General features: G+C 35.6%; 1 long non-coding RNA gene and 1 pseudogene across 1 annotated transcript; one reads left to right on the plus strand and one right to left on the minus strand.

Annotated features, from left to right (window-relative positions):
- The first annotated feature begins 4409 nt into the window (after positions 1-4409).
- LOC143559081 (uncharacterized) lies at positions 4410-5847 on the plus strand. Its single transcript, XR_013139868.1, has 3 exons — positions 4410-5215; positions 5305-5463; positions 5542-5847. It is a non-coding gene; the product is annotated as an uncharacterized LOC143559081 (long non-coding RNA).
- A 2389-nt stretch (positions 5848-8236) lies between these two features.
- On the minus strand, positions 8237-10572 carry LOC143559094 (pentatricopeptide repeat-containing protein At3g57430, chloroplastic-like; annotated as a pseudogene).
- Between the last annotated feature and the right edge of the window lie 2240 nt (positions 10573-12812).

Below are 12812 nucleotides of genomic sequence, written 5' to 3' on the forward strand. Positions count from 1 at the left end.
CATAATGTTGAGGAAAAAAATTATTGTGATTTTTTGTTTATTTTTTTTATTGATTTTGTCTTTTTTATTAACATTGTGTATTTTATCTAGATATTGTGTTATATTACTTAACATTGTGTTATCTTTTGCGATCTATTGTGTTTTTTTTTGTGTCATTGTGTGTTTTGTTTATTTTCGTCATTTAGCATTTTTCTTCGCATTGTGTCTTTCGTTGTTTTTTTTAAACGGGAATAACAGGGGAAACATTTTTTGTTTTTTATTTATATTTTAAATTATGATTTTTTTATTATTTTTTAAGGTTTTTCTTTTATTATTTTTTTTTTGCCATGAATTCTTTCACACTTTTAATTTTTGTCTCCCTTTTTATTTAACCTTTTTCCTTAAACTTAACACGGTATTTTTTGTGTTTATTTAAGTTGAAAGAGAGAAGTTTTTTTTGTATGTATCAATCTTTTATATCTTACTTAAGGGTTTTAACATTTTTTTTCTTACAGTGGTGGATTTCCTCCTTAATAGTGTTTTGTCGTTAGTAAATAAAAGAAAATGAACTTCAAGTTCCAATTGCTCGTTGCAACAATAAGTTTCGTGCCAGTGGCTTTGTTTTTTCTTGAGTTGAAGGTAATTAATGTATTCTTGACAGTAGAGATAGGATGTTGGTATGGTGTTGTCGTAGGGGTGAGCAGAAAACTGAACCGAAACCAAATTAACCGACATAATGTAGCATCCGTATTTTTTAGAGTAATAAATAAAAGGAAATTTATTATTACGTATGTGTCATTAATTTGATTGTGTGTAAATTTTGGATAATAATTGGTTGTGAAAGTGTGAGAGGGTTGTGGGGCCCATAGCCCCTATATATAACCCAACCCCTCCACCCTTTCACCATTTCCTCCCTTTCACAACACACACCCTAAAGCGCGCGTACACACACGTTCTCTCTAGCACCCGAATCCAATCCCGAGCTAAAAGAAGGAAGAAGCTCGTGTGTGAACGCCATCAAGCAACAAGAATTACCACCAAATCCTCGGGTTAGCCCAGATCCGAACCAAACCCGAAGCAAAAGGTGAGTTTTGGGTTTTATGGTTGAGTTCAACATGCAAACTGACAGAACGATAGATCGGGTCGTGAGAAGCTAGAAAAAATGTAAACTTGAAGGGTCGAGTGTTAACGGGTTCGTTAAATGACAAAAGATGAGGTTTGGACTAAGTAAAACACGAGTACACAAAGTTGGTACGACCCAAAACCCATAGAAAGGGTAAAATCGGGCCCTAAGGAAGAGTCATGGAGGAAAATAGCTTTAAAAATGGTAAAAACAGAGAAACACAGAGATTTCGCATCGCATGCTATGCGAAGCGAAATCTCATGCGAAGCGAAATGGCCATGCGAAATTTCATGCGATTCATTTTCTGATGCATTTTTGGTAAAGGACCGTTAATGAAAATAAAATTTTTCCAAGCTGACTTTGGACCCTGCTAGGGGCTGCCGCCCCTAGACCCCGCTACCAGGGGCGCTGCCCCCGGACCCCCGTTAGTTGATGGTTTCATTAACTTAGATGCAGGAAGTAGTAGTATTGGATAATTGACACGCATAATGTATTGTACAGTTAGCCATGCACAACTAAGGAAGGGTATTACCATTAACGGCGAGAGAAACCGACTCCAGGTGAGTTCTAGCCCCCTTTATTTGTTATGTTTCGGAGTTGTGTGCATACTCCTATGTGATAGATAATACACTTACTTGATTGGCAAGTGTATGATATGTGTATGGTTGTGTATTGAATGTATTATTACATAATAATTGTATGAAGGAGTACGTATGTATTTACAACTAGAAAGACATGTAAAGTATGCACATATGATAAATGTATGGTTATTCGAGACATAAGGGACCAGACCCTCATAATATCTGAGATGATAGGGACCAGACCCTTACAATATCTGAGATGTTAGGGACCAGACCCTTACAATATCTGTGATGTATAGGATAGAATAGCTTATGGTATACCGCAGGGTTATGAAAGAAAGTATGTAAGTACGTATGCATGTATATAAAGTATGTATGAAAGAGGTAATAACAGGTAAGGTATGAATACGTATCTTCGGACACGTATGAGTAAGGATATGAATGTAATATATGTTAATTGATTAACTAGAACTCACTCAGCGTAGCTGACTTTTAGTATGCATGCAGGCAAATAGATTGAGGCAGCTGGCTTGAGGAGGGACACATGGCATGAACTGAAGAGACTGGCATCCACTATGAAGTGTCATGACTGTTTTAATTAGTGTTTATGAAAAGACAATTTGTGTGTTAAGACAAAAACAAATGTTTTGTAATGTGATGTTTGAAGTTTTAAATTATTTCGCGAAGTTTTAATTAACTCTGATATTTAGAACTGTGTTTATGAGTAATTCCAACACCAAAGTAGGGCTTCCGGGAAAGGGACCTTACACATAATCGAACCAAAACCAAATAACTAACATATAACCAAACCATATAAAACACCGACGGTTCGCTTCTTTATTTTTGAAGACTGAAGTTTACGGTTTAGATTCGGTATGTATTTTCTGAAAACCAAATGGAATAACCTAAAAAAAACTCAGGTCTTCAGTTAGGGCTAATCTCCTTCACCCTATGATTTCACGATGTTTTCCTGGCTCGCCTTCACTCATATCATAGAGAAGTCAAATAGAATTAGTATAGAAGTCTATATAAATAACCAAACCATCTGAGAGATAATTCAAGCCAATCGACCGACTTAGAGGACATCCTTTCTTTGAATCTTGTCAATGATCGAAGGTAGAAGTCAAGTGTGTATTTAATAGCATAGCTACACGCTGAATTCTCAAAGGCTCCTTCCTCCTTTAAGATAGGTGAGGAACTCACCTTAAGGAAAGGGATTGCAACCTTCAACCCCCATGATATATCATATAATATAGCATGTAACCATGAGGAAGGATTTGGGGTGATTTTCCTTGGCCTATAAACACAAGAATCACGAGACGGCCTACATCGAATTTAAGAACACTTTCCGGTCAAGTCCCATTAATTGATCATAACGATATCACAAAAAATGATACACGGGCCCATATATAGGAACTGGAAAAGAGAGTCATTAGTTCAGCGGCTCTTGAAGAGAATTCCATGATTCTAGTTTATTCTTTAATATTTTTTACTGAACTAATGGAATTCCCTTGCGTGTTGGGCAATGATTTTTGGCCGCTATCGATTTGGTTCATTATGATATAACAACCTAAAGAAACAAAAAAAAAAGTTAAAAAAATCTTGATATGTCCAAAAGATATTGACGCGTGTTTTTACTTTGATTGAAAAAACCATAAAAAAATATTATTATTGGTTTCAATAATACTGATGATAGTACTGATGCTGTGTTGTTAGAATTTGTTCGCTTCGTCACAACACATGTATGTTACAGTTTACAATAGGGATGAGCTCGGTATCTTAACCGTACTAACTGGTACCAGTACCAAAAATACCAATCCCAAAATTCATAAATTCTTGGTACTGGGATGGTACCGGTATTGAAGGTAAAAATTCTGAAAATACCAGTACTGTACCGTACCGATCCCGAAACTCAAAACTTTGGTACCGATTCGGTACCGACGGTACTAAATCGGTACCGGTATCAATCGGTACCGATACCGAATTTACTTATCCCTAGTATACAATAACATATTTTTTTAATTTATCGTAGTCTATTTATTATTACAATTAAAACTACTAATTTAGACGTAAACAGGATGACCCGATAGATTGACTCAGCCTATTAGAAGTCTCCACGTGTAAAAATGTTTCGTCGTACCTGACGTAAAAAAAATCGTCCGACGTAAATGTGATGTACATACATAAAATTAAACATCGGATCAGACGGATTAACCTCACACTGAATTTCTCTGAATTGGGCAAGGGTTCGTCATTTTCTTACGCGAATTTCTCAACAACAAATGTGATCTATGGCAAATAAACACTATGGTTGTATTCACTTCCAAAAACTAACAGGCTAGGCTACATACTCAATGGACTAATTTAAAAAAAAAAGAAAAAAACCGTTCGCATCTGTGTATGTTTTGAAACCCTTGGCTTGTACCACTCTGTAACTCTACCGCTTTTTGCCGTCGAACATCCTCTCCGGCTGTCACCGTCCGTCGTCTTGTCCGAATCGGGTTGCTGGGTCCTCGGCTGCTGGTGTCAGATTTGTGACAGGTACTCTTTTTTTTTATAATCTTTTTTATTCTGTTTAATCATTTCATAATTACTTCCAATATACACAATATTACGTTGTTCATTGTGAATACTTGTATACATTGTGGATACTTGTATATCAAAACTGTTACATATTAGGCTTCTTTTGCGTATGTATTGATCATATATCGGTTTTCACGGTTGTTAATATCGCAGCATAGCTTAATACAAAAGAAGAATATCCTAGTGATGGATAGGATCAGCAAGCTTCCTCCAACTATAATAGAAAACATCCTATGTCTTGTACCCATTCAAGAGGCTGCAAGGACAAGCATTCTCGCTAAGGATTGGAGGTACCATTGGACCGCAATTCCTAGACTTGTGTTTGATGAGGACGCGTTTCAAGTACCGCCTGTTCTTGCGGAAACATTTAACGACGATCAAAGTCATAGGAAGTGGATGACGAAGAGGTGTAAACTTTTCTATGCTATATATCAAATTATGTTAAAACACGAGGGCCCGATAGATGAGTTCTCCCTTCGATGCGTACAGATGAGACATGTGTTGAAATCGACCATATAATATTTTACTTGTTGAAGAACAATACTGTCAAAAAACTGTCACTGCATATGGTTGGAGGGTATAAATTGCCTTTATCTTTTTTCTTGTTGGATCATTTATCAGACCTATATCTCCATTGGTGTGATTTTGACCACCAACCAACATTCAAAGGTTTTCATAACCTTACAAGCTTATTTTGGAACTTGTATCCACCACCAGAAGCACACCTTTTCATCTTCTATCCAATTGTCCATTGCTTAAGAGCTTGACTATGGTAACTTCTTGTAAAGTTATAACCTTAATCTTCACGGGCTTTCGTTATTTGCCTCAATCTTGTATGTTGGTACATTATATTGATGGTATTGAAGGTATTGGCGATTTCACCATTACAAATCTATTTGAGTGTATCCCAATGGTTGAAAAGCTAAGTATTTGGCTCATGGTGATGGAGGTAATAATATTATCTACATGGTGTTATATTCTATTTTCGCTATGTTTCTCTTTTTGCATTGTTAATACTTATTTTCGCTATGTTTCAAGTGTTTTGCTCAAAACGGACTTCCACGCGTGCTTCCAATCTCACTAATCTACCTCAAATACTTGTTTATTGATCATATGAATTTCGATTACAAGTATGGGTTACCTTTCCTTTTTTTATTGATTAGAAGCTCTCCAAATATAGAGCAAATTAAGCAACGGGTGAGCAACATTTTATCTTTGCCTTTTCTTCTTATGCCAAAATATGTTCATACAATTCGATACTAACACTTTATGTAGCTTTTTGAGGATCCATGGTTTGAGCCCAGGAAAAGATCTAAACTCGAAGGTTACTCGGATATTTGGTTGGGTAGTCTGAACGTGATAGAGTACTAATTTGAGCAACGAGAAACTTGATTTGGATTTTGTGAAGGTTATATTGGCGAGGTCACCGGTGCTAAAGAAGGTAAGAATATTACTATGGAAGGACATTGACGAGGATGACAAGATGCAAATTACAGCGATTCTTTTATCGTTCCACTGTGCGTCATCATTGGTAGAAATCATTGTTGAAAGAAACACTTAGTTTGTAGCCATTCAAAGGCAACTTAGCTTCAAATCACTTTAAAATATTTCATGGGCTTTCATAGCTTTTTTTGCATTAAGGTTTCAATTGCTTGCATTATCAACAGATTTGATGTCATTGCCCCTGTTTTATCGTTCATTTGGTAGTGAAGAGACGGGCTGATGTTACCCTTGCTCGTTTCCACAACCGTCCCAAAACAGGCTGAACAGTCTGGTTTGTGGTCTTCTGTTTTTTACAAAAACTGATTTCTGGTCTCATCCAAAACCTAGACAGACTTAGACCAATGGGTTCTAGTGTTCTATATCTTTGTTATATTAAGCAGGGGCTTTTATTAGATTTGTATTTCTTAGCCATAATTTGCAAAGCATAGGTTTATACCTATTATTTTTTACTTCAATCCACATGTTGATCATAGATTCATATACCTTGTATAACATAAATTTGACATTTTTTTTTTGGTTTTATGAACCCAAGACTTAATAGGCTATGTTTTGGAACACTCTTTAAGCTTAGCAAATATGAGGATTATGGTAATCAAGCACTAAATCGTCGCAGAGCTTCTAGTAATATCACATACTGTGAAACATTATACTAATTTTGAATTAAGAAGGTAAAGATTAAACCTTTAAACTTGTTAAGACCATAAAAAATTAACTGATAAATGTTGAACTAAATTTTAAAGGATGAGACATGGATATGATTTGTGTATCATTTAACATTTAGCGTCATGGGTCAAGTTATTCTACAAATGAAGACAAAAATGAGAATGATGAGAATGATTTATAGTCATACAAAAAATCCCTTTAAAAAAATTAAAAATAAATAAATAAAAATCATAACTCAAAATTTAATAAAAAAACAAAAAAAAGTAAAAACACAAAAATGTTTTCACCGTCTTCCTCATTTAAAAAAAAACCTCGAAAAATACACAATATTGACTATTGAGTGAAAAAGACCATTGTGTCTTTTTGTTTATCATTGTGTTTTGTGATTATTTTCGTCATTGATTGTGTCATTTTTCCTTAACATTGTGTCTTTTTTTCTTGATATTGTGTTACATTAGTCAACATTGTGTTATATTTCGTTCGGCATTGTGTTATATTTTACGATTTATTGTGTCTTTTTTTAGTTATAATTGTGTCTTTTATTCATTTTTGTCATTGTGTCTTTTGTCTCCGTATTGTGTGTGTGTGTTTTTTTTTTTGGAACGAGAACGATGGAAACATTTTTGTTTTTTTTTATTTTTATTTATATTTTGAGTTATGATTTTTTTTATTAATTTTTTGGAATTTTTTTGAGGGGTTTTTTGTGTGACAACAAATCTTTCTCACCCTTCTCATTTTTGTCTCCCTTTGTATTTTAACTTTTCCCTAACACTTAACCGATTCAAAGGTGGCGCTTCACAATATTTTATACAAAACTATCATCGAACAATATAGTTGTACTTGAAATATTCTTTTTCTTTTAAACATTGTTATCGAGGTTCAAACCCTTGACCTCCCACTCTTAACTTCAATGGTTGATAACAATTTATTTTTCTTTCTAATTTTGTTTATTGGTGTTCGATTTTATTACAACTAATTTGAAATGATTATCAAATTGTTTTCTATTATTTTTCTTTTATGAGCTATGTGAACTTTTTAAAACGTATATTACCAACCAAATTTTACCAAATAGTTGAACTGATACATTATTCATAATTTCATATAGTTAATTCTCTATGTATACATTATTTTTCTGTACGCAAACAATAAAAAACTATAATTAAAAGGATTTGACACTTTTAACAAAAAAAAAATAAAAATAAAATAAAACTATAAAATTTTTACACGAATTTCTTAAGCGTGTCAGCACTCAGTGTGTCGCATAGAGACACGAGGGTTAACTACGGGAAACCCGCAAGGCCCGATTCAAATCTGATTCAGGAGAGTTCCCGTAAGAGCGACCTTGTCAAATTGGAGCCGTTGAGGAATCTTAAATGGTATGATTTCTGTTTAAGAGAAGTTGTTCCTGATAGGATTGTGACAAGTGTCGATGAACTCAGGACCGTTTTGAAATTGGTCTAGAAAAGGAATGAGTTAGTGATTGTGAGTGTAGATCAAAAGTCAAAGGCGATGACCCAACATTTTGAGAGGCTTGATGTTTGGAACTATATTTTTGTGGGTCCGGGTACTTATTTCTTGCTTGATCTCGCAAGACGTGGGCATGTGGTGGTTAATGTGGAAGCGGTTTTTTTGAGAAATCGAGTAACTATTTGAGTGTAATACATAAGACATTGTGCCACCATTAACCCCCATTCTCTCATATTATATCTAAACAACACTAAATACAAGTGTATTATACGGTTTTCTATTAAACATACCACTACCCTAATAAGTAATAACAAATTTGTTGATAGTATCATCAAAATCAATATATATGTTTATCAGCTTGCTGAACACAACTAAAACCAGGATTCTTTTGAACTCCCTTCAACTTCATCAACCCTCCAATCTTATCAGCTTCATACCACTTTCCGGCTTCTGCATACATATTCGAAAGCAACATGTAGTAACCCGAATTACCTGGTTTTAGCTTAAAGATATGGTCCGCAGCCCACTGACCCAACTCAATATTCCCATGAATTCTACAAGCTCCAAGCAAAGACCCCCAAACATTCGCATCCGCCTCCGATCCTAGCCCGTTAATCATCTCTACAGCCTCATTCATTAGCCCGGCCCGACCCAAAATATCCACCATACACGCGTAATGCATTTGTGTCGGTTCAATATTATGTTCCTTCATTTCTTCAAAATACTTCCTCCCTAAATCAACTAACCCTCCATGACTGCATAGAGATAATACCGCTATATAAGTGATCGAATCACATCTCACATTATCACGATTATCGCCTTTCATGGCTTCAAACTTACTAATTGCAGTATTGATCTCACCACGCATTCCATACCCCATAATAACCGTGTTCTAAGAAGCCACGTCTCTTTTAGGCATCTCATCAAACACCTTCTGAGCAAGATCAATACGCCCACATTTGGTGTAAAGATCCAAAACCGAGTTTGAAAAAATGAGATGATCATAAAAACGTGTTCTCAAACAAACCGCGTGAATCTCTTTACCGGTCTTGATCTCCGCCATATTCGCACAAGCCGAAAGTGCACTAGAAAACGAAATAGCATCGTGTTCTAGTCCTTTTAACAACAATTCACGAAAGAGACTTAACGACTCGAACGAACTGGTTGTATGAGAATACGCTGATATAAGCGTGTTATACGAAACCCGATCTTTACACGAATCGCTAAAAACTTTTCGTGCAAGATTTAAATTACCACATTTTGCATACATGTCTATAAGTGCATTGGAAACAAATAACTGAATATCAAAACCACCTCGAATTGACCTCGCGTGCACCTGTTTTCCATGGGAAATAGCCCGACTCGTGCACAGGCGGGAAGTAAGTTTGTTAAGGTTACAGCATTCGGGATTTGATCATGACTATGCATCCTTGTTACCGTATGTAAAGCTAACGATTCAAAGCCGTTTTGAGCATAGTTAGCCACCATGGCGTTCCATGTAACAATATTTTTCTGATCAACATTATTAAACACACTGGATGCTTTCACTGGATACTTGAACTTAGCATACATATCAAGTAAAGAATTAGCTACAAATATATCAGATTCCATACACCTTTGAATACTAAACCCGTGAAGCTCGATTCCCCATCGAACATATTCAAGTTCAACCAAAACCGGAAGAATACTAGAAACCGCAACAGGGTTTGGAACAACACCTTCTTCTATCATCGATATAAAAAAATCTATCGCATCTTGTTGACGACCCACGTAAGCTAAACTCGTGATGACAGCATTCCACGAAACATCATTCCTCTCAGGCATTTCATCAAACACTTGGCGACAAGCTCTCAAATCACCACATTTCCCATACGCGTCAACGAAAGCATTGTTCACGGTAACATAACACCCAAACCCCGTCTTGATAACATACGCGTGCACCTCACTCGTCATCAAGCGGTCTTCAATCGCTGCACACACAGGCAAAACACTCACAACACTAACCACATTCGGCCTAACCGAACCCATCATCTCCCTAAACACATTACCAGCCTTTCCATAACAAACCATACCCGAACACACCGAAATAAGCGTGTTCCACGACACGACGTCTCGTTGAGGCATTTCATCGAACACCTTCAACGCATTATTCAAATTCCCATAACACGCTCCGTGAAACCTCAAAAGCGTGTTCCAAACAAACACGTCGGACCCGAACCCGAGCTTACCAACCATCCCATGAACCTCTTGGCCTTTAGTTACCTCACAATAATCCGAGCACATGTTTAAAACAAATGGGAAAGTATGATCGTCCGGTTTAACACCACTATTTATCATTAAATTATAAACCTTGAACCCGTCATGTACTCTGCCAATAGTGTTGGCTCGTATGAGTGTGTTATATAAGAAAGCTGAGTTGGTGTACGGAAGTGATTGGTGAAATAGAAAGTGTGAGACTGATGGGTGTTTGTAAGTGGCGTATTGGAGGATTAGAGATGCGGAGAGTGAGATGGTGTACGGGAGGTGGCCGGTGATGAGAGCAATGGCGTGCGATTGTTTGGTCTGTTGGAGTGAGTTGGTGGAGAAAGAGTGGGTGGTTTGTGATGGTTTTGGGTTGCCGGAAAGTATGGAGGTTCGCCGGAGAATGGTGGTGTTGCAGGGACGGTAGGACATAGAAGAAGAAGAAGATTGCTTTTATTTTTATTTGTTAGATGGTCTGTTTAAAGTCTATATTAAGTAGAAACCGGGTACGAGAAGTCAAACTCTGAAGTTGACGTGGACCTGGTTAAGATAGCACAGCCTGACTAAGATGTGGCAATGGTAATCTCCAAATTTGAAGGCTGCGGTGGCCTAATAAAAAAAGTTGTCATTATAAAAGAAAAGTAGAAAGCGAAACATAATTAAAAGCCGAAGCATTAATCGAAATTATAAATAATTGAACAAAACTTATGGTTATGATTAAGTGAATATAATTAATCGACTATAACTAAAACAAAGCCAGACCGAACCTTTTATACCTCTATTTTTATCTTGTATATGCTTATTTGAAGCTTTGAATATTTAAATTTATATTGAAACATTTAAAAACCTTAGGTTGCGATCGCGAGCTGACGCGAATTTAGAATCAAGTCATAGGAAGGGATGACTGAGAGGTGTAAACTTTTCTATGGTATATATCAAGTTCTGTTGAAACATGAGAGTCCAATACATGAGTTTAACCTTTCTATGCAAGTTGATAAGACGTGTGTCGAAATTGACCATATAATATCTTATTTATCAAGAAACAATCATACAAACCCGTCAAGAAGTTAATCACTTAACGGACCTATATCTCATTTTGTGTGATTTTGGCCTTCAACCAATATGCAATGGATTGCATAGGCTTACGAACTTGGTTATAGAAGTTGTAATCATCACTAAAAGCAGTCTTTTACATCTCCTATCCAGTTGTCCATTACGTAAGTGCTTGACTTGGTAAGTTCTTGTAAAATTATACTATTGATCCCCATCAGCTTTCATTATTTACCTTACTATTATTAGTTGGTGCAGAATACTGACGATATCCAAGGTAGTAACGATTACACTGTTACAAATCTATTCGAATGCTTCCCTATCCCTATTGTTGAAAATCTCGCTACTTGGCTCTCTTGGCTAGGGGTGTTCATCGGATCGGATAGCGGATTATTCGGTTTATTCGGTTTGGATTTCTGATTTGAAAATTTTATGACCCTATCCGAAATCCGAATTAGTGATATTCCTATCCGATCCGAATCCGATCCGGATTGAATTCGGATAATTCGGATCGGGTTCGGATAAAATCCGAATAAACCGAATAACATTTTTTCCCCTAAATTTGAAAATTGCAATTCAATAGAACATTTTGATGAAAATTAGGATACTATTTTATCATTTTCATTCATAATATTCAAATAACCAGTCTGTCCATTTTAAAGCTTAGAAATAAGGTAATAACCCTAAAGAGCACGGTACCAGTAATGCAGTAGATAGGAAAAACGAACATAGATATAAACAATGTAACATATCAAATTTCCCATGTTTATAATCTAATGTCTAGGTTGACATTTCATCTAGCTAGGAGACCAGGAATGGTGCAAGTGTGGAATGGGAGTTACGAAATTAGGGTTATTGTTAATGGGTTGGGCCAATGGCTATATATCATAAAAAATAATATTATTTATTCGGATTAAACGGATATCCGAATAATCCGAACAACCCAAAAATTTTAAAAATTCATATCCGAATCCGATCCGAATCCGAATTAGTTATTCGGATATTCGGATCAATCCGATCTGAATATCCGAATAAGAATTCGGATAGGATTATTTGGGTTTCGGTTTTTTTCGGATTTCGGATTTTCTGAACACCCCTACTCTTAGCAGTTAGGGTAATAACTAATAACCATCTACATGCTATCCGACTCTTCTAATAAAAGAAAATAATTATGACACGTGTCGCTTTGTGGTTAAATCTTACAATTTTTTCCCTCATAAACTAAGATCTTAATTAACACTAATATATGTCATATATCAATAATTATTCCCTTTCCTTTTACACTATATGTGTGTATATATATATATATAAGAATAAATATTAACATATTATATTATTATATATTTCAAAATATACTTGGTGAAATCCAAAAATCAATAGCAAATCATGTTTGTTAAATATTGTAAAGAATATAATTTCAAATGTTATCATTAACATATTATACTATGTATATTGTTGAATATTGTAAAGAAAAACAAAACTCGGATATGCTTTCATTTTACGAATCAATTTTTTTAATCATTAACTTATAAATATATGTGTCACACCCCAACCTAAGGCGGAAATGCCGGGGCGTGATCCGATTGCTCACAGCTTGAAGATACTATCATAATATAAATGTA

The sequence above is a fragment of the Bidens hawaiensis genome, unplaced genomic scaffold, assembly GCF_021521415.1.
Source record: "Bidens hawaiensis isolate Kalapana, Puna unplaced genomic scaffold, B.hawaiensis_p1.1 tig00019696_1, whole genome shotgun sequence".
NCBI classification, from domain to species: Eukaryota; Viridiplantae; Streptophyta; class Magnoliopsida; order Asterales; family Asteraceae; genus Bidens; species Bidens hawaiensis.